This window comes from Paralichthys olivaceus, chromosome 4 (assembly GCF_024713975.1).
Source record: "Paralichthys olivaceus isolate ysfri-2021 chromosome 4, ASM2471397v2, whole genome shotgun sequence".
In the NCBI taxonomy this organism is placed as follows: Eukaryota; Metazoa; Chordata; class Actinopteri; order Pleuronectiformes; family Paralichthyidae; genus Paralichthys; species Paralichthys olivaceus.
Genome location: NC_091096.1, coordinates 24995837 through 25019740, shown reverse-complemented (window position 1 = coordinate 25019740; position 23904 = coordinate 24995837). Strand labels below are relative to the sequence as shown.

Here is a 23904-nt window from a genome sequence, read left to right as displayed (position 1 = left end):
GATTATCAGATTATGAACTTTGATGGTCTGACCATGAGGAAATTCCCTCATTACAGCAGCAGAGAGTCAGAATTAGGTGGACAAAGAACATGTGAAGGTATAAGAATAGAATAAAATTGGCAATCAAATAGAAACTAGAATACAGAGAATAAGTACACATACTCCTTTCACTACAGATGGCAATGTTGTTTGTAAAGAAATATACTTAAGAAACGTTCAGTGGCACAAGGTGATTGTATGAGAGTGTATGCATTTGGGCTTTTTGTATGAGATATACTGCCAAAGCATTTAAAAGGTGTTGTGCCATGTTTTTATCTACACATTATTATATTAATAAAGCTGTGAATGTTATATGAACAATTCCTTTTGTAAAAACATTTCTGAATATTGATAGGGATCAAACTGGACAGTCGATTTTACGTAAGTACTACTTAAGAAGGAATTTCTGTCCCAGAATATGATTTTTCTTTTTAAGCTAATTATTTTGAAAACGGCTTTTAAAGTATTGGTTTTGTAACTGAAACTTACAGACACAAAATATGATAGTAATAAATAATTATACTGGTAATAGTAAGCTCCTAAACAACTAGAAGTTGACTGTAATTGTATAAGCTACTTTTTTTTTACACTGGTAAGACTGCATTTTATAATTTGCATCATCCAGCAAAGAAATAATGCTGAATTCAACCACAAAACCAAAATTAATGATAGTGTTACATGAAAGGTCTTTTTTTCTTACCATATAAATATTTCATTCTTTATTATGAAACTTGTTTCACTGGGCCTATACATTCCTCTCCACCGGATACAAATGTCTCAAGACTGAGAGGGGCGGTATGTTCTTGTAGTTGGCCTATTTTATTCATCAACAGAGAAACTGTGTGTCTGTCAGGACCAACTAAACTGGGGACTGAAAATGAGACGAGACATTGTCCTCAATCTCCTGGATTTCCCATCTTTCTTGTGTTGCATGAATGCAGCACAGGGCTCCAATATTAGGCCCCTCCCTCTGGAATGCCAGAGGGCTGGACCCCGCCCCTGTGCAGGAACACCATTCAAAAACACACTGATGTGAGTGTGGGAGGGGGCACAGTGGGCGGCAGGCATGGCCGAGACCCTGCATGGGCTGAGCCAGCAGGAAGCCTGCAGCTCGTCCAATAGGAAACATTTAAGTGACATATTATATCTGTAGCTCTCATTCAGCCCTTTTACAACTCAATATATGATTTTACACACAGATTTAGTGCTACCTAAATGGTCAGTAAATTATAATCTACTATAGAAGATCCTCCCCGATAAAGATATCACATCTTAAATCAAATATATATATATATGAAATCAAATCAAATGGTTTTGAGCATCAGATTCGTTGCAGACATTCATGTCTCTGTTGCACCATTCACAAGTCACTGGCAAAACACCTTCTCTAGGAGATACCACAATAAATATGAATGAATTAAATAAAAAATCAATACAATTAATTGCATATAAATCAATCAATAATAAATACTCATTTCTATAATCCACATTCAATTACAATTGTTCTCATAGGGCTTAACAAGTTACAACATCCTCTGCCCTAATCCTCGACAAGAGTGAGGAAAACAGGGAGCAAACAGAAACCTCAGAGAGAGTCACATGTGTGGGATCCCTCTCCCAGGATGGACAGAAGTGCAATAGATAATGATTCATTCATGCACAATAGATAAATCGAATGAATTATATTTCATCTTCTGGATTCACACAGCTCACTCTGGGGCTGCTGAGGAAGAATATTGTATCTCCCTTGTGCACAGATCTTCCAAATCCTTCGGTCCACCAGTGTCATTCTTTTTAAGGTAAAAAAAAATTGTTAGGGTTAGTGTTGGTTCTAAAAATACTATGATCCCTGATGCCACAAAACATAGTAAAAGTCTGCTCTATCGTCAGCTGTCTTTAAAAAAGGAAGCAGTCTGGGGTCGAGAGTCTGAAGAGCATATTTCAGGACATAATACATGGGCCATTTCTGTGAAAATAAATAAATACAAGATTATGTTTTTGTTCAATTATGTCCACCCAGGGGTTAAAACAACATTCCAGCCCTTCTAAAAAGATGTAAACTAGACTGACAGTAGAATGCATAGCTCTGCCATGGGCCCTACCTCACAATCCTAAATACAGTGATAAAAAAAAATCCAGGATGTACCCCTTTGTTGAGAGCCGTGCCCAAATTTGTTACCGTTCAGCAGCTGAAAAAAGACTACCTTCCTATTTAAAACCACTAGATCCAGATTTAAATTCTGATCCAAACCAAATTTCACACATTAATAGATATTTGTGCCATAAAGTGTAGAATAGATTCAACATTATTCTCATTTCACATAGAACATGTACAACGAAATATGATTTCTTTCAACAAGAGCCATGCATTATTTAATCAGGTGATTATGTCAAAAATATTTAATATTCTTATTTGGCTCATGTCCCAGCCTTCCACCAAGTTTAATGTAAATCAGTTCTGTAGTTTTTGCATCATTTTGCTGTAAAAAAAAAAATGAATGGGGGTGAAAACATAATCTCCTATTGGTATGGTTGGATCTTATTGGCAGTGTCATATATCATAATGTCAAGCAGTGGTGTACTGGCCATCTGGCACACTGGGACAAATCCTGGTGGTCTCACAAAGAACAGCAGGTGATGGCTGCATGTGTCTGCTATTGTTAAGAATATTTTCAAATAGCTTTTGTGTGAGATTTAGGTTATGAGGAAGCTTTGGAGATTTATTAACAGCAATGAACCCTGTGCCAACCACTGTGATGGTCCCATTTGACAGGAGAGGTGCAGTCTCTTGCAGGAGCGGGGGGAGAACTACTCAAAATAGCTGACATGTAATTCACTGAAGCAGTCAGAGTCTGAGGTTTCTCTCGTGTGACGGAGGGGAGCGGCGGTTGTTTCAACAAGGTTCTGGACTGGGCAGGCAGAGCAGCTGAGGCTGGGGACTGTCACCACACTGTACACCCTGTTGTGGCAGAGAGGACGAGAAGAGCCAGGCCTCATATCCCGCAGTCAGGTGAGCGCTCTGTCGGCCAATGAAGAACAGGAGCAGGTAGCCAGAGGCCACGCCCAGCAAGGGGGGGGGGGCAGTGAAGGAGAAAAAAAAGGAAAAACTCTGCAATACAAAAATAATGAGGTCTGTAATGTTACTTACATGTGATGTTGTAGTTTGTATATTGTGTTCTGTATGTGATATAATTTTAGTCGTCTTTTCTTCATACATTTTATTCTGAACGAAATGCTTATATTCCAACAGTCTCATTTTTTCCCTTTGTCATTATACCTTTGTTCTGCACTATTGAATATACCTGCTAGTCTCCGTGGCCTCTTGACACCAACAGTAATGTTAATATTGGCGTCCATGTTAGCCAAAGCATTCACATTTTCAAATTCTGTGAAATTCATGCAAGACAGATAACGTGTTGTACATGACTGGGTCGTGGAACAGAGGGGAAAAAAAGGTGAAGGGGCCTTCAGCAGTGTGCGCAGCGTGTCCCTCTCTTCTGCTATCTGCATTGCGTAATCTCACCCACCCACCCCCACCTCAAGCACCCATTCCCCATCCCGACATCTGGCTTCTCTATGGCTGCTGACCCCGTGAGGTCAGAGGTCAGATGGTGTGGGAGGGATGGGGGGAGCGGTTGCAAATAGAGTTTCCTTTTCAGTGCCAGTGAAAAGCTTCTTAAAGGGGGCTGAAAATAGTGTTAATGATAAATATTATATATATATATATATATAGAGAGAGAGAGAGAGAGAGAGAGAGAGATTGATTGATTGATTGATTTAACACATTTATTCTTATATATTATACTATAGTTGGTATTACACAATACTACGCTAAATGTTGTTGTTTGGTGATATGAGCACTCCAGAACCAGTGTTCACTAATCAAAGCATAGTATTGCAGAGTATTAGTAATCATATAAACTTTTAAAGGATATATATAATTTAGGTCACAGGTTGTAAAACACACAATTTAAACCACATTATTGAAACACACATACAATTCACTACTTATTACTTGACTCTTGTTCACTGGCCAGCTGCGATGATACTATACAACATGCTACTCATACACTTCATGTTATTTGTTGCTAATGGATAAGCTGTTGCTTCTGCGGTCTTATCAAATAAGTCCAGTTTGTTTGAATCACAAGTTTAAAAGATGACAAAGAGCTGTGAGGTTCAGATGTAGTCCCGGGGGGTGTCCTAGGACCCCTTGTGCTGGGAGTGGCCTGGCATGTGTGCTCATCCTGAAAATTTCCCAGGGCGTTTCTCACCCCAGCGGGGAACTGTTGCCACAGAGCACCCGATCATTTGTGGGGCGAAGTGAACAAAATGTGTTGCTGTCTGTGTTATCACTGATATTACAGATCAATGTGGGAAAGTATACTAGCTATGGCCGTAACTCCAAAGATTCTGGTGACACTGTCGATGTCGATTGCGGAAAGATGATTCCTAGATCCAAAAGCAAACAGTTGATCTAGACTCTTTTTTTAAAACAGAATTATTTAATGATACCAGTATTTTGTTCTGATGTTTTTGATCACAAGTTCTTGTGTCCAAGTGTGTGATCTTCACTGTTTTCTTGTCATTGTAAGAAAAGGCAGTGTTTGGTATGTTGAGGCCCTAAGGCACCCCGGAACACCCACACAGGTATTTTTCACTCATACTACCTGCGTAGACTAGGTCAGCGTAAACAAACTGAGCTTGTCTGATGCTAACCTCACTTTCCTGTTTGGAAATAACAATACTCAAGTACCTGTGCTCTAACAATATTTATTTGCTGCTAGTTTAATTTGAATGCTTTGCAGAGTACAGCATGCATATTCCTATATAGATATGGATGAAGTATACATGGATTTTTCTGTAACCTAAATCATTTAATTAATATAAAAAGTTTAAAGGTTCCCTCAACACATCTGCAAATTATTCACAATGTAGATTTAATTCAATTAATTTCATACTCACAATATCTGCCCGTGTGATCAAACATATTTACGGTTGTGTTTAGACACTCACTGTGCTTAATTGAGGTTAGGATTTGAGGAGCATCAAAAGTGACTTTATCTTAAAATAAATATTAATAATAATTACAGCGTTAATTTATTTATTTATCGATAACAGAAAGATTGTCATTTTAAATATTACATTTTTGAAACAGTAAAGAAAAAGTTACTTGAAGTAAAAGACGAGAACACAGTCTTTTCCCAACCTGACTGTTTGTTGCTTGAGCCAGAGAGCTGGGGGTCAATGTCTGTTCGTTGTTGTGTGGGTGGGAGAACACTTATAAAGGATTTGGACTTCTGATTCCCCATTTGCACCACATTTATAAAGAGGTCTGTACAACATGACAGATATAATATACACTATGAATATGACAAATGTTTGGAGGACAGACAGCAATATCTAGATGGCTTTGGTGCAAGTATTTCAGATGTCCAGACATTGATGATGCACATCTTTCTGACCATGAGCATGTCAGGCAGGATATGATATGTGGGTATTGAGCAGAAGTAAAACAATATACCTCATTATTCTGCTACAAAAATAAAAAGCTGCCACCAGCATAAAGATTATAACTTATGAAATCGACAATTGTCAATTGTGTTGATGCCATTTGTGTATTATAACAGGAAATAAACAAGAATAATCTACAACCAACTATGTTTTCTCGTGACACTACCAGAGCTACAAAGAAAAAACAATCACTAACACTAAATCTCACTGTGGGAGTTAAGGGGTAATATCCACAGGCCAACAAGCACATTCACCATCTTTATCTGCTACCTGAATGAATCTGGTGACACCTCAACAGACACTTCAGCAATCCTCTGCATATGTGCTGCAGTTTGGAGGATAATGTGTCAGGGGCAGCAGCTACGTCCAAGAGCTATCGGTGTACACAGGTTTGTACGGGTTAGAGGCACCGAACAGTTTCAGTAGGCCTAAGGGGGAAAGGTATCAGTCAGCCCCCACCTGCACTGCTTAAAGCTCAATGTACACACAACTGAGTGAGTTCTTCACACTATCTAAAGTTAATGTTTCCATTTTTATATAGTCACTTTGGTGACATGTAAAAGGCGAGTAAAGGCCTAGGGGAAAAGCCTTTGTCAGTGTTAGACGAGTTGTCAAGCGTCGGTTTCGAAAACTTGATTTCTAACAAACTCACAGAAATACCAGTAAAAACATTTAAATTTTTATCTCAGGCCATCACTGGATGGATCCTTATCATTAAAAACGGTTCTTGACACTATTTGTCAATTGTGTGAATACAGTATATTTACTCAAATACACTTTTGAGGTGATGGCACTTGACTTGAATCGTTTTATGTTCCTTTATACTACTTTTTTCCTCTGCTTATTGACCAGCTGCTCTTTTAGCTACTTTGAAGATTAATATTTTACACACAAAACATACAAAAGACCTATATGGCCCAACAGTACTGTACAAGGTAGTTCAAATCATTATTATAATTAATACATTAATAATGCTATTATTAATAATAATAATAATAATAATATACGTTACTAATGAAATAACCAAATTCTCATTATTACAACTATTTACTACAATTTGAAGTTTGATGTATAGTTTTCTTTGAATCGTTCAGTTACATGTTTAATGCATCTTCCACACACTGCAGAAATTTTATTTTTCAATAAATGGTATAAAGTAAAACAGAGAATAATTTGCTGAATATCAAAAAGTGATAGGAATATCTGGAATATTTTAGTGAACTTAAAAAAATTGTGTTTAATATTTGTAAAGTTAAGACCCTTTTTTGTCTTTGTTATTACAACCAGGAATCCTGACATATTTTTATAATGCATGTAAAATAATTATACATACAGAAAGTGAATGGAACAATTGAATCTTATCTCAGTCTGCAGGAAACCACATGTTACAGTTATCTCAAAGTTTTTGTATTACACGCCACACCACTGAGTACCAGTACTCCCAACGTGATACAGAAAGCATGCTACTGCTACTAGTAGAAGTACTTGTGAGACAGTGATCCTAATCCTAATATAAGTGAGACGGGTGAACTCTGAGGGCTTGTTGCTCAAAGACTTTTCAGCAACAGACTCTTCAGCGGATATTATGCTCATGGGACAATCTGTATGTTTTAATCTGGGCTCATTCTGATTAACCTACAACTGTTCTCTATTGTGTCGGTCTGACACAATGATTCCCCACACTGAGGTTGCAGAGTCCCCTCCAGGAGCGGTAGGCCCACTCTCTCAGTTCATTACAGGGCCTAAGTTGTTTTACTGTGAGAGCCAGAGGTGTGTCCTGCTGCTGCTGACTGGTCACATGACTTGCATCGGGGGCGGGGCCAGGACCAACACAAGCTGTCGGTCTGAATTCTTTCAGCTGTGACTGGCTGAGAGCAACAATGTGACACTGTTGAGCCATTTTTGTTTTCCTTCCTCTTCTAACTTGACAGGACAGTGGTCACTGTGAATGGCAAGCAGCCGGTGGGACTCCATCAAGGCTTCACAGACACTAACATAGATTCAATATGGGAACAGCTAACAGAGCCAGGATGGAAACGTACAAGTTCTGCAATAGAAGAATTTCATATCCTTATATCCTATTACAGAGTTAGCAGGAAGATAATATATATATTTTCAACATGTTTTTTGTACATTAGCAACTGTGCATCACAGTCTGAGAGGGATTCATTATAATTTGCATGATTTGCTTGGTTATCTAAATGTTACTAAAACTGAATTAAACTAATTTAAAGTCACACCATCAACAGTGAGCTGGAAGCCAATTTTAGGATTTGACAGGGTTTTTACGAGTGAACCCACCAATATCAAAGTTTGTCGCTTTAATAGTAGATCCTAATTTCAGTCATATTGAGCCTTACTATATGAATAGATAAATGCTTATATAAATGTTGTAAAGTGCACATGGTCCGTCCTTGAATCTTTCTTACTTGAATAAGAATTTTCTACGATGTAGAAGAAATATTCAAGGTGTTACTGTGGTTTTTCTAATAATTTCTCACAAAACCACAAACCACAAAACTTTATAGAAATAAATATTTGTGATTGGCTGACATCTTTAAACAAATACCTGTGGTGTTGTTGCAGTAAGGACACAAGTGTTTCCCTCAACACGGTTAAAACATGTGACCATATGACCTTATCTCAACAGCTACACTTGCAGAGGCCTGTTTGGTCCACTGAGGGCTCTCCGCTGAGATGAAGGAAAAATAACTTCATAAATTAATAAAGAAGAAATCTTCTGTTGGGAAGTCCACAAATATCCCTGAACACACAAACCCTTCAACAGGGCAAACTCTCCAAATGGTATGCTTGACAATGTTTTTTATTTTGCAGGATGAAATGGAACATTTTAAGATTATTCTGTTCTGTTCTGTTATTCTGTCTTTCAAAATTTGAGTGTAAAAATTTGTCTGCTTAAAATGTTTGGGGGGAAAAAATCAATGAGGTATGGTGGAGGACCACAGAACATTTTGTACTAAAGGTTACATGTGTAAAAGGTGAGGAGTTACACTCCTGCTACCTGCGTATGTCAACTTGTGCACTGTGCAATCTGTTGCACAATTTTCAGTAAAAATTAACCCACTGCATGTTGCCTGCGCTGACAAACAAGTTTGGACCCTGGCCATGCATGACACAGCCTGCACTCAAAATGCAGTGTCTAATTGAGTTCTCCACAGTGTCGGTCAGCACAAAAACCTCGCGAAAAACTACTTAATTTCATTGTTAATTATTTAAACTGAACTATTATAGAATGTTATAGATCAGGCAGAGGTCATATTTGAAGTTGACGTAAAGATGCTGGAAAAAAAACAAATTATTGGAGGTGAAGTGTCAGTAAGAACTTATCATTGTGCAGGGAAATGTCTCAAACACTGTCTAAAGGTAAATTTAAGGGGAATAGTGCAACAAGGCACACTGATATCTTTGAGAGGAAAACCTGCAACTTTTCTGAAATAAAGACAAACAGCCTTGTTTTTCATTTTAATGAGACTATGTTTTTGTGTTTGATTAACTAGAAGGTAGCATGAAATAACCCTAAATGGGAACATTGGCCTTGACAGTGATCAAGTGTGACTTGATCTAATTTTGAAACATATAAAAACATAATGAAAGAGACATGCAGGAAAGTCAGGTCATGATAGTGATTAGAAATCTCTTAAAGACTAACACTATAGATTAAATCTGATCTGCAGTAAAAGAAAAGTATATGTGCTGCAGTGTATTTCACACTAAAAGGCAACAACACAAGCCAATATCACAAATTAAACTTCCCTAAAAGCTAGAAAAATACTTTTCGAAATATGTGTTTTTTTTGTTTTGTTTTTTGTGAGTTGTCTCTAAAGCCATCACTTAGCGTATTTCTGTGGTGGATTAACAAAATTCAAGATATTACCATATGCATGCTGCAATTTTCATTGTTAGAAACATTATGTGCTCTGTATCTCCTTACCCCACAATTCAGTCGAGCAATTGTCAAATTACCACGTTATTATTCATAGCAAACAAACGTGTCTGCTCGTTATTTTTACTTTAAAATTCAACCAGATTTTTTTTTCTATTATTTTTTTTGTAAACTTTGTGATCTGTGTAAGAATCTGTACAGACTGTGAGTGTTGAATCACCAGAAAAATGGGAAACTGTATTCAGTAGAAACGATCCCAGTCTAAATGATTGGGAATTATTATTTATATTTTTATGTATTTATTTCTATATTGATCCATATGGTTTCCTTCCTGTAAGGCTGCTTTAAATGCATATGTGGGCTCCCATAACTCCTCATTTGATAAATTAATGAACATAGGTTTGATCAAGGCATTATTTTAATGGTTCCTACTGGAGGTACATATTTTACTGTTGTTTAAAATACTCAACTGAAGAGACATCTCTCTATGCAGTGGGTCAAAATGGGTTGTCAGTTGTTTTTGTGTGTTTGACAGATCCCTCTAACTTTAAATCTTTGCTGCATCCTCTTCACAGGACGTATTGGTTTTATTTGCATAATTATTAACCATGTACAACACAGCCTGAAACGCGACACACCCGCAGAGCAGGAGTCAGATGTGGCGTTTAAAGTGGGCAACATTGTCAACCGGATCACTCGGCCGTCGCGGCCAAATATGGGCATGACGCTTCCTGCGGCCCCACATACTTCGCTCGGCACCTCTGCTCGCGCGCGAACGCGGGCGTGCGCGCCACACCACACACATGAGCAGGGGTGAACGCGCATTCCTTACATAGCTTCTGAAGCACGTCATGGCGGACAGGTTTCTTGTGCAAACTCGGTGGCAAAGTAAGGAAAGTGAAGGAGAGGATGAGGGACGGGCTCCCACTTCCACACACTGCTGCACCCACAACTACACAGCCTGGAGAACACACACGTCCACGACCCATCAGTACTGCAGCGACTGTAATGCTCTGACAGTGTGTGTGTGAGTTAGGGGCAGGCTACTTGACAATAAAATGTATTGCAGTCATTTGAGCCGGAGGGGAGGGGGTGGGGAGGTGGAGGCCTTTCATTCTCAACTCAAACCCAGCAGGCTTTGTTGACGTGAAAGAGGGCGAAGGCAGCGTTTCACACACGTCTCCCATGAGCCGCAGGCCCAGAGAGACACGTGTGCCCCGGATCAGCCAACAGAGCGTACGGTTCCTGTGTGAACGCAGAGTTTCTCTGCCTTCAAACGTGTCAGATCACCTCTGCCTCTACAAACCGACTCCGGGTCCCCAAACCTCTGGGCAGAGGAAGAGAGGGATGGCTGGTGGGGAGGCGAGTCTTTCGCCGCTGGACAATGCAATTATTTCAGCTCCATTGGTCAGGAATGCAAGATTTCACAGGCCGCTGCCCTCCTCCAAGCGTCCGACCGCAGCACCTCCACTGAGCCCTGCCGCCTTTAACCTTTTCCCACCCTGCAGGCCGTCCTCTGCCCGCCCTGCAACCAGCCGACACTGCGGGGACGTGCGGACCCTCATCGGTGGAACTTTCTCTCATGTTGGGACAACATCTTCAGAAGAGACTTCAGAATGAACAGCACTGCCACATAGCTGTGGAGTTGAGACTGGGGCCCGAGTCTCTTTGGTGGATGATTCCTGCATTGAGGGAAATCATTCTGTCCATATGTTTAGAATGTTCTGAGGAATTGACCACAAATTCAATTCTATGCCAAATCATAGCAGACATTATCTCAAGGCACTTCACATTAAAGTGGGAGACCTTGCAACATGTGGAGAGGAAAAACTCCCTGAGAAACCTCCAGCAGAACCATACTCAGTGTGGGCGGCCATCTGCCTCGACCGGTCAGGGTGAGCGGGGACAAATGGGGGAGAGAAGAGAGATAGAAGTTTCGTAGAGCTGTTTATTCAAATAAAAGTAATAGGAGTGTCATTTAGATGTGATGGTTTAATAAATGATGGCAGCACCAGTTAATCATACCCAAATAAACTAAATAAGAACTAATAAGAATCTCCATTGTACACAGCAGTAGGTAGTATCCTCATGCAGCCCATAGTTTAAACTCAGGGTGGTCTTGAGTGGAGATGGAGGGTCTCTCCATCTTCTCTTCTGCACACCTGCCTTGTGCAGAGGATAGACCTTCTGACTATTTAGATGTTTCCCGTCGTTCCTCGGAGGCACAATAACAACACGTAGCACCTCAAAGGCGGGTAATGAGAAATTTGTGAATGGAAGAGGGAATTTGTGTTCATTGTTAAAATTAAACTATACAATGACGTCCCCTCGGTATTCGACCAATCCTGGAGGTGATGAGATACATTTTCCACCAATGAGGGCAGAGTAGAGCGAGGAAACGGACCAATGGCAGGGCGGGCATGTAAATAAGGAATGTGTGTCTGCAAGAGCTGAATGTCAACTAGTCAAAGATGGAGTCCGGAGCTGGGAGGCCGTGAGGTTGCCAATGGACGAAATACGGTTTTTACGACGGAGGAGCCGCGACACCTCGCGAACCGCCACTTCGGTCGACAGGGACGCGCGTGTTGGAGATAGACGGGAGCGGACCGGACGTTTTCCCCCGTCAGAGTGGTAACTTGCCTCCCTGTCTGTGTTGAAGTGTGCGGACTGGCCTCCCTCCGCCAGGTACCGACCACTAGAACCTCTGCCCGCGCGAGGAGAGCCGCCGCTGCCGCAGGGAGGAGATGGCGCGGAGCCCGCAGACGGACGCGTATGTCGGTGGGTCTGATTGGCCGTGGAGAGGCTCCGTGGAAAAAAAAAAAATGTGTAGCAGCTATTGTGTGCGTGCGTGCGTGCGTGTGTGTGTGTATGCGCGCGTGCGAGCGAGCGCGCGTGCACGTAAAGGCAAAGGCTTTGATTGACAGGTAGGATCCATTACAAGTGATTATTCCTGGCTGCAAACTGAGATATCAAAACTAAGTAGGTTATTATCACTTTGAGTTAATTCCACCCAGGGGTCCACTGGGGCCTCTGGACCCCAACAAAACCACTAATGACTTATTAATTACTCTAATATGAAAACCTAGATATTTATTTTCCCCAGTTATTTGATGTTCAGTAGATCTACAGCTGCAGGTGTCTCCTTCTATAGCCAGTATACACAGGGCAACTGTATAAGCAGCAACTGGCCTAAAACCTGTCCACAGGAGCTGGTATAGTATTAACAATAGGGACTAAAGTTTTTATTTGATTTTCACATGTTTAAATGTAGGCTGATCACAAGCTCAATCGTGCAGTTTAAATCACTGTGCCTGTGACGACACACCAGGCTAAGCTGTAGTTTGTAAAACACGTGCTTCAACAACAACCTCACTTCAAAATGTAAAATTTCATGCAGAGGACATAAGACTGGTCCGCCCTGTGACATTCTCCCCACAAACCCACATGTCTTCACATTCCTGGGATCTATCTGTCCCTTTCAGAGCCCAGTTTTCAGACCCTCAGACACAGTCATCTACATTATGCTGTAGAGGGGAGCATATGGAGGAAATAACATGTACATATCGCATAAATAAATAAGTGTTTCCACGTTCAGACGTTTCTCATTCACAGAGCTGTTTTTTTCTATTTTTGTCCAAACGTAAACTATGAGAGTTAAAGGTTGAGAGTTGTTTAAGCTGTAGTTGGTGGTCCTGTTTGTTCGCTTTGAAATCTGCGTGCACGAGCAAGGGGGGTGCTCGAGCACTTTGGCTGATTGTAAACTTCTCTTCTGAACACTGGAAATAACAAAGCCCCCCACCACACACACACACACACACACACACACACATACCCTCCTCCACACACACCCTCCCAGGCCCCGACCCCCCAGTTTCCTAAACGAGGAGGGTTTCATGTTGCCACTTTGGCTAAAGGGACAGGAATAGTAGGTATTAAATGAAGGTTTCTGGTATTGTATCGCTCAGTGTGCTCTTTGCCCTATATATGTTCTCTCCACCCTCATTTCCTCCAGGCTGTATAGTCCTGCAGAATGTTGCCTGTTCTCAGCGAGGCCACAGTACAGAGCCATAGCTTCTCTTCTCACTTTTGTATAGATAGATGCAAATAGTCAACAAATTATCAGTAAACTATAAGAAACCTTATTGAGGAATATGTAACCTAAAACCAAAAAAATTAAACATATTGTGCATATGTAAATGAGTGTTTCAATGGAGTCTGTGCAAATAGTCAACAATTGTCAATAATTATATAAAAATACTAAACTTAAATGAAGACATCAAATAGAAGCTTTAATTTTTTATTCGAAGTAACATGTTAATATATGTAAACACTTCCTCTCCACGTTGCTCAGAACAGAGGCTTTACTATCTGTGCATTTGCCGCCTTATACAGGCTGCATTGTGTTGTAAAGCTAGTAAGCCTGTTCGTTTTTTTCACGGCTGCTGATTGAACCTCTCCACCATGTTAATGTCTGTGTGTGGTGGTGGTGAGCTCACATGTAGTATGGCCCCCGCACTGTCTGCATGCTTTAAGCCGGGCTGTGGAGCTGACGGCTGGCGGCGTCTCTATATAAGAAGGAGCCGCCTGGATGTGAGGAGCAGCCCCGTGTTGTGTTGTGTTGTGTCCGAGGCCCTTTTTCTGTTGTACTACTGTGAAATCAGATGAGCAGTGCAATATTAAAAGGGCATTGGCTGACAACCCCCCTCCCCTCTTCATCCCTCTCCCCCCTCCACCAACAACGCACACTCACACAGACACTTCCTCCCCCTTCCTCCGCCTCCCTCCCTTCTCCCACTTCCTCTTCTTTCAAATCTTATTTAAACGTGACATGGAAATATAGAATTGGCTCTGTGTTCTCCTTAAATGGATTGGACGCCTATACCTTGCCGCAGCAACCATGCAAAGCTGGGTGTGTGTCCCAGCTTTTAATTTATTTCGACACGTCACTTTGTTGTCGTGGTATGTGGTGCATGCATGTGTGAGGTATGGCGTGTGTGTGTGTCTGTGTGTGTGTGTGTATGTGTGTGTCCCAGCATGCAGAGGTCAGCTGCTTTGACGATGTTGCACTACTGTACCATCCACTAAAGCAGTGCAATAGTATTGTCATAGCATTCGGCCTTCGCCCTACACTACAGCTGCAGCAGCAGACAGACGCTGCTCGGTGGAGACAGTATAGAAACCATGTAGGTCCATATTGGAAGGAAGCCCCCCTCCCTACACACACACACACACACACATTTACAGCAACAATCACATGACACAGGTCATTCGTTTAGTGCGGAGCCATTTTTTAAAACTACAGCTGGTCTTTTCTGGCCAAGACTAAGGTCACTGTAATACACTGGAAAAATCCCTTAATTTAATTCCAATTGTCAGTTAACATCAAAACCTGCTTTGTGAATAGAATTTTTTAACATGGGAAATGTAAGCTAAAACTGTTGACACAAGAGATGTCGTCTCTTATCAAGTCACTCTAATCAATAACTGTCTAATTAAAACATTTGAATAGAATATATTGCCTTTATTGTCATTGTATATTGTAAAATGAAATTTGCTGTGCATCTCAGAAACGTTCAAAAGATAAATGACCACAACAAAGTGATAAATAGTACACACACACATATATATATATAGAGTTTGAGTTTAATTTAATGATGATAAAAAACAGTTTTTGAGCATGGAAGTGCTGGCTTTGAATTTTCTTAAATTATTTTTGTTGCTCCATATCTTCATGAGCATTATGTATTAAATTTTGAACATTGCCACAGTGTCACAGGGAAGGTTCTCTCCTATAATAAGTTCTTAGACTCAAAGATCCACCACTCAAAATCTCCAGCATAACATTTCAATTTGCTCTTTTACTGAGTGAAACCAAAAACCACATTTTTATTTGGGAAAGTCCCTCAAGGACCGCTGGAGGTCCCCAGTCCACGGTTTGGGCAGCGGTGGCTAAGCCCAGATGTCCATATGACATGATGACTCTGTGGCTTTGCTGTTCAACCATGCTTCATTATTAGGCCGTATTTTATAGAAGACACAGGCCTCCTGGACCACGCCTTCTGAAAAAAAAAAAAAAAAAAAAGAACATTTTGTTCACTGAATTTCAGCTGCTGTCTTGGTTTGCAGTGCACACCACGTGTCAGATTAAGTAACATGCTTTGAGGTCAACTTTCCCAACTTTTCACAATTTTTTTAGACAGTATCCGTTGCTTCATGCTGGCCAACAGTGTGTAATTCTGTCAAGCACTGCATCAAATCTACCTTAAAGATTCCTGCTGGTACAGGCTAAGTTCCAAAGGTTTTAAAAAAGGTCCAATCAAATGGAGGCAATTTAATCCAAGGAATGGAACCACAATTCAACACCTATTTTATTTTTACGAAAATTACTTATTTTTCCCTCAAACAAATCTAAATGAGTCTCTGTACGTCTGTAGTGTTGTATCAGTGTGTGTTAGCCAGTCACACAGGAACTTGTTCTGTAAAAGTTTTTTTTTTGTATTGTGATTTTGTAACATCAATAATATCTAGTTAATATTAATGTATAATTTTGCTGATATGACTTATCTATTTACTTATATTTATAATTTATTTACATGCAAATAGGCCTTTTAAAATTATGTACCAGCCTGTCTAAAAAACGTTTTTTAAATTTTTATGTGTGAAAATGACAAGAAAAAACATTTATTAAAAATGGTCCACTGTCCAAACAGTTTGGTTACAGCTTAATATATACATATGTGTTGTTTATTACATACAAGCTGTCTTCTTAAGAGCCTTTTATTTTCTCGGGTAAAAAGAGCAATGTGTGTGACTTCCCTGCAAAGGAATGTGAAACCCTATAGGTTAACGCCGCAGTCATTTTGTTATGGCCGTGCAATAGGCCTATTTTTGTGTGGAGCACAGACTTTTTTTCTCTCTCTCTATCTCCCTCTCTCTCGCTCTCTCTCTCAGTCAGCTTTTGAAAGTATAATTTGAGTGTGCAGGCTTGAAGAAGTCACGGTGTGGGTGGGAAAAAGGGGGTAAGTTTCCTATTTGGGGCAGGTCGTAGGGGGGGGATGGGGCTCCTTGTGAGGAATGTGGAGGGCAGGGCCGCTCTGTGTGTGTCTGTGTGTGTGTGAGTGTGAGTGTGTGCCTTAAGTGTCATATTTAGCCACTGTTTTGCAAGTGACTGTGGAATTTGCTGTTTGTTGTGTCTTTACTGTTGTAGTGAGGGATTGAGTGGAGGCTACAACAGACGGAGAGCAATTCCTTAGTTTTTGCAGTTTTGTGTTTTGCTGATTTATTTTCACTCGCATTCATCCAATTACATCAAATGTACTTGTGCTGTTGGTTTGTCTCATGAGGATCACAGCAAGTTTACTTCATATGACTGAGTGATTTTGCAAAGTTAAGTAGATTTGATCATATTTACATGTTGGTAGAAGAATTTGATATTAATGCATTTAAATCTCAATAAAGTCTACTAAATTTCAATAAGAGTCCAGGGATTTGAAATACAAACAATATGATAATTAATGCTTTTCCATAATTATTGCTTTTTTTGTATAGATAAGGTCCCAGTTTCCCCTCCATTTAATTGAACGTTACATTTCATTTGTTGTGCATTCACATAGGAGGCCCTGTGATATTGATCAAAACCTCTATGAGGTGATTGTGGCCTGTTATCAAATGCATATTTTTTTTAACTCTGTCTTTAGTATGGAGTGGATGTGGGACATGGGATGATGGGCATGTAGAAGCTTGCCTTTTTCACTGTGCTGGCAGGCAAATACCAGAGCATCCTGGTTCTATGTGAAGTGTGGTTGATTAAATGGAAAAGGGATTAATGCTGATATCACAGATGTCGTTAGCATGTGTGTGTGTCCGGAGTGGTCAGCTATAGAGCAATCCCATCCTGCTCACCAGTAGGTGTAAATGCACCTGAAACCAAGATCCTGTTGATCTTATTACCTGCATAAGTCCAGACGCGTGTCAGGCAAAATGTACCGAAGAGTGTGTCCAATGTCACAACATCATCCATATTGCATGCTGCTTCAATCATGTCCTCAAAAACTATATATGTTTTATGTTGCTATGTGTTAATACTCCACGCTGCATCTTCCTCTAGCTTTATTTGCTGCTGGGATAAATTACAACCAACAAATAAAGCAGAAAGAGTTTTATCAGGCAAGTTTATTCCTGATCACATGTTGGTGCAGGAAGAAATGAGGAGGAATGACGTGTGTGATCACGTGATCTGTGTCAGAGCTGGAACAGTGAATCCCTTACGTGATTAGCTGATTAGAAGAAAACTAATCAGCAAGTATTTTATATCATTAAATCAGAAAATCATTAATAAACAGATTCCCTGGTTGTTGCTTCTCTAAAGTGAATATTATCCGACTGGAACATGGACTCTCAAGACTACACATTTGAAGATGTCCCCATGTGCTCTGACAACTTGTGGTGTACAATTATTTCTGCCCAGATTCTGTTTGGAGATTAATTGAGAACAGTTGGCAGACGATTCGGTATTGAATATAAATATTGGTTGCTGCCCTAAGCGGCACATTATTTGAATACAAGTGTCATTATAATCCTTCATGTAGTCAGGGTGAATCGCCTGCTGTGTGTTATCCTCAGGCTTCTGTAGACTTTCTCTTAGTACAGAAAGTTGAGGTGGGCATATTGCAAGGTCACGACTGTATTCCATTTTTTAAATGGCCGCAATTATGTTGCTCATAAATGAGAGCTTTGAAGGAATTCAACCAAGTAAGAGTGAATCATGGTGACATAGGGACAGAGGAAATGAGGGTTCTCTCCGCTGCAACGTGCTGCCACTATGTCCACTTTAAAGTTGAGAGGATGTGCAGTGGGTCTAATGTCATGATGGGTGGAGTTAGTGTACATGTGACAGCAGAAAATAGTTTCTGTTGCAGTAGAACACCAAAACTGACCTCGTGTGTAGAAATAGGATTTTATGTAGCGTTGTTTGACTAAAGTGATTAGTTTGTGTTGTTACAGAGTCAATCTAAGGCATGTGTGTGCAGAGGACCCTGACCAGTCCTAAAAGAGCAAAAAAAAGAGGGAGGGGTGTAGGAATTTAACATGTCCGTTGTCTCCAAAGCATTTGGTTTTAATGAGGGTCAGAGTGCAGCGTTTCCTACACTGAAAGCAGTGGAAGCACCTCACAAGCTCTTTCTGTTCAATATGACCCAACTGTTTCCTGAATGCTGATAAATGGAAACATGGCTGAGGCTTGTGGATGATTTGTGCTAAAGACAGACATGTATAGACAGAAATACTCTCGGAAGATTCCTGACAAACGAGGTGGATGTTTTAGACACGATCTTTGCCTCCTAAAACACAGGTGCAGCTAGTGCTGCTTGCTACAAAAGTAAACTTGATGGACTTTGGGACATGTCTGAAAGGATTATTTGATTAGAAGCATCAGACTTATCATTACTTTAATACTCCTCTAGAGTGATCTCACAGGAAATTTGTATCTTTCTGCATCCGATAGAAATCCAAATAAGACCCTTTTTTATATCATGGGTAAAGCAGCAGTGAAAACAAACAAAAAACAAGAACATGAAGGGTTTTTTGATCTTGTCCACTCAGATCAGAGTCTGTGTTCTCTTTCTGAATAGCTCTCTGTCACTGATGTGAGAGTTAGATATATTATTTAAGCCAATAACTTCGGCTCAACTGATCACATGATTAATCACATGTACACTCACAACAGGAGCTTTCTCACTGATGTTATTTTGCATAAACATGTACCATCTTAATCTTAGCATCCATTGTATTTGTGTAAAATCTTTCATAACATGCATTTTAATCCCCATAAAGAAGAAACATAAACCTGAACTGAAGCAGAAAGGCATAGAAACAAAATCTATTCCAGTTTTATTGTTAAAAATCCTATAAAATGTGCATATTTGGCACTATCACACCAAATGTCTGTCATTCATGTGTCAGAAGATGAAGATGCTTTCCTCTGTTTCTGTGCTGCAGCCACCAAGCTCTTCACTAATTGTAGCATTTTAATTATTGAAAATGCATCAGGGAGAACTTTGAATAAGTTTGAGCAGGAGAATGAGAGTTTTACGTAACTTTAGTCATGAAATTCAAGGTCAAAAGTAAGACCTTTTTGTCGCCTCTCAAATTAAAACCATCACTTAGACACAGATGTGACAAATCTAAAATGCCCATCACAGGTTCCTGAAGTCCAAGGTGATGCCTGCCATTGAATGTTCAGTCCAACCAGTGTCTCTAAATGCTCCGTGTAATTACAGAATGCAAACAAAAAGCTAAATGCTTCAAATTAAATGCGCACAGTTGTTGATTCTCACAGTGTCACCATGAGGTGGATGTCAGGTGGATGTCATCAACAGGTTTGTTCTGTATTTTATTTTCAGCTGACTTTTTACGTCCATCCTCCTCATCAGTGGCATCACCTCATGAGGGAAACGTCCTCTTAGTTTCACTGAGAGAAGCCAATATCTCAATTTTTACATGCTGTGTCATATTTAACTAAGAACATACGGAGGGTTTTTAAGATTCTGATCCTGAAGTGCAAAATCCAAAAGGTTAACATTTTTCTGGTAGCAACATTTCGGATTGGCAGAAAAGTTACTAGAGCACATTTGAATTGAAAATAAAAGAAAATATTTCTCAACAACTTCTTCACAACATCACTGCAGCCAGAAATCCAACTCCAGACACTGAGGTTTGGGTCCTCTCCTGGTGTGTGTGGGTTTGTTGTCGTCCACCTCTGACTTCTGTGTCCTCTGGTTCTCCACCTGTGGCCTCAGACTGAGACTCTCCCTCTCTGAGAAGAAGTCTCGTCCACGTTGCCTCGCATGACGAGACCCTATCAATATTGCCTCTGCTTTCGCGAGAGTTAACAGAGTAGTGCAATATTGCTTATAGGGTCTCGGCTTCGAGGGCTGTTCGTCTTCCTCTAATGCAGCCGACATCACAGGTCTTCATTGTGTCCGTGACATTACAGTGAGGGTCATGCTGCTGCCGCTGACCCTTCGTGTCACTGATGGTAAACACACAGTGATACTAGCTCTGTGAGAGCTTTCAGGATCGTAGATTTGCTGTGAGAGAAATGCAAAGTCTTGATTGTGTACATCCAAAAATGAGTGTTTTCTCTGCTGTGCATTGAAATAACTGTTTAACCTGATTTTATGTTTTTGTAAACTGATATTTCCATCAATCAATACAGAGCTTTAATTTTCTCCTCATAAAGTGTAAGTGTAAATAAACCTACTTTATTGTGTTTGATGAAATAATTTTTAACGTGTTAAAAATAGGATTTGATATACAATGAAATGCTAGTAGTTAAAAAAACTCTTGAAATGGAACAGTGATTTCTCATTGACATGTTAGATCAAGAAAATGGTGCTTTGATGTCAATCATTTTCCTTTAATATACAATACTGAAAGTGTTGGTTCATCAAAATAATATTTTAAAACATATTTTCTTTTTTTACTCAAGTGATCTATCGATGGGTCAAAACCTAGAGTCATCTGCTATATTTCTGCCTCCTCCCAAACAAATGGAAGGGAATTGAAGTGTTTGGTACCGACAGCACTGAAAAGACATTTCAACAATTCAAAAGAAACGTCCCTTTCCAGAAACCGTGTCCTTAGAACTGCACATTATCCACAGAAGACCCTGAAGACAGAAAAACTATTTCTTTTTGAAAGATGTTGACACTAAGGACTGTGAATTAGTCAGAGCAACATTGTTTCTGTAAAGACACTGTGCCAAAATTCTAAGGGTTTAATTTATTAAATGCCTTGAGCACCACAAATGAACTTCCATTCACCTCTCTTGAGTTGGATCTCAGAAACCGTTATATCAAAAACTGTATGGCCTCTAAAGATAAGTGGATATAAGTTTGTTTTTGCCACTAGGTAGACTAATCCTTGAAATGCCATGTTACTAATAGAAGAATATGCTTTAGCTCTAATTTTACAAGCTTTACTGTTCACCTCTCCCCTTTTTAAAATATCAAAAGAGACAGTAAACCTGTGCATGTCTGTAGCTTGTTTTCTTTTTTAAAGCAACTGATTGACAGGAGGCCTATTGCAAACTGCCCCCCTTGCTGATCCATTAATAACCCCATGCGTGGCAAATCACTCCTGATCATTTAGGATTTTGTTCTTAATCACTGATATCACCTTATATTCATTCTAATATTCTTTCACTATTGACAGAATATAAGACCTACAAACTAGCGAGAGATTGTCCCAAAAGAAGACGGAATCGCGATATGAGAATCTGAACCTAAATTGCGATCGTACCAAATTTTGAAATGTAAGACTTCTTCAATCCAGTCTTATCTTTGTAGCATTTAAAACACAGCATTCAAGACACCGGCTGGTCTGTGCATCTATAGTGTGTGTCAGTGTGTGAAATCCCACTTTGACCACAGCTGTGAGTGGCACCTCATCCTCAGATAGAATGTGATCCCCTCAGACATAAAATGTCATGATCTCTATAACTTGTTTGAAAAGTAGATCATGGACTTAATTGACTAAGATCAATGTAAAATAAACAATCCCATGATAAATTGTCAGATTTATCTGAGATTAATTTTGGAAGCAGTGGATAGGATCATTATTCTATATAGTTATTCATTTTTGATCACTGTTCCTCTGATGATTGTCTTCATCCAGCGGCTTGTGCAATGCAGCTCAGCTCAGTCTGCTCCCACCGTTCGGTCATTCCTCAGCAAAGTGTTAAAAATCACTGAATGTTTGGATTAAACATTTGGGTAAAAGGCAGGAGCTGCAGAAAAAACTATTTAGGATTTGTTTCCTTCATTTAAGATTCAAAATGAATCCAAATGTTGCAGTATTCTCTCTCTCCCTTAACGCTGAACTGAGTCTGAGTCAAAAACTTGTGATTCAAAAGGACTTCAGCTAAGAGGGCAGTGAGGACACCACCCTGCGTCGGTCGGGACGCCCTCTGCTTGACACTCTTTCCCTGTTGCACTACTGTGGGAGCTGCAGCAAGCAGTGCAATAATGAAAGGGCATCGGTCAGTTGGGCCTAGCCCCCATCCTCACCCCACCCCTCAACCTGCTACTCTGCCTGAAGACGCCACAACCCATCGGTAACGCAACACTGCCTCTTACCTGCTTATCTTGTGGTCATGATAACTTCAATAAAGGTGAGACTCAATGAAATGCTGTTTGTTTTTTATTCTGACCTATATTCCTATAGGTCAGGGGCAGCTGGGTTACAGGGTAAAAGTATGTGCAGTTGAAAACGCTGTCACCATCGATGGACAGATTTCCTCTGGGGTGTAGTTGTTTTAATCCTATTAAAATAAAAAAAACCGAATGAGGTGGATGGAAAAGTTCCGATTTTAGAGAATCCTGAAACACGTGGACGAAAATCATTTATAACTCAGATTTAAAATGAAGTTCACCCAAACTACACATTTTAAGGTACTTAGAAATGTATTTGTGTGAAGAAGCATGATAGCTTCCCCCCACTAAAGAAAAACACACATGCACACATAGCCACGTGCACATGGATGTAAGTATACCAATCCAAACTTTTATTTTGGGAGACCCCACTCTCCTGTTTTGATGAAGGGGAAGACCTTCCCACAGTGAGCAGTGACTCCAGTGTCTTTCTAGCATTTCGTCAGTTAATTATATCATTTATTTAATCTATATGAAAATAGTGATTTGTATCTTGTATATGGAAACATTGGTATGGTTAAATTATAAATGTATTATCGAAATTAATTTTAACAGTACACCTGTGCCCTCACTGTACAATGCTAGAGACTATGTCAGGTGGGACAGTAATGTAGGGGGTCAAGCTGGAACACCAGTCTCCTACATGTTTGTGAGACCTAATGAACTTTGTCAAACTTGCTATGGTCACTGGTAAAAATCAGAGCTGTGACAAAAATATCCCTGCTCAGTCCAGCAAGACTTCAGTGCTTCTAACTTTACATCAGTGTGACTCCCAGAAACATGTTTTCATTCACTTCCATATGGCCTATATGCATAAATGTCTTTATATTGAAGCTGCTGATCTCTTAATAAAATCAATTAAATAAAAATGTGCAACTACATAAATAATATGTATTTTCTATAGTGAATACAACAAAAATAAGTGTATAAAACGCAAAACGAATTGTGAAGTAATGTTATACTTCTGAGAAATACAAAGGGTACTGATTTAAAAGAATGTGAACCTTTTTAAAGTATATACAAAATGCTGTATTTAATGTAAAACAGGTTATATTATAGGCTTGTTGAGCTAACCTCAAGTAAACAATAAAAACTAATACAGCTAAATTGCATTGCTGTGTTCACCACCTTCTTAGAGTTAGGGATATAAATACTAAAGCATGTGTCCCAAGTAGAGCTCGATGTTAAACCTAAAAATATGTGTGTAGAAGTGGAGACAAAAACACCTTAACCTCT

At 39.8% G+C, this 23904-nt stretch overlaps 1 long non-coding RNA gene across 1 annotated transcript; it reads left to right on the top strand.

Annotated features, from left to right (window-relative positions):
- The first annotated feature begins 9785 nt into the window (after positions 1 to 9785).
- Positions 9786 to 22644, top strand: LOC138407519 (uncharacterized). The gene is made up of 2 exons (XR_011240954.1): positions 9786 to 12235; positions 20946 to 22644. It is a non-coding gene; the product is annotated as an uncharacterized lncRNA (long non-coding RNA).
- The last annotated feature ends 1260 nt before the right edge of the window (positions 22645 to 23904 follow it).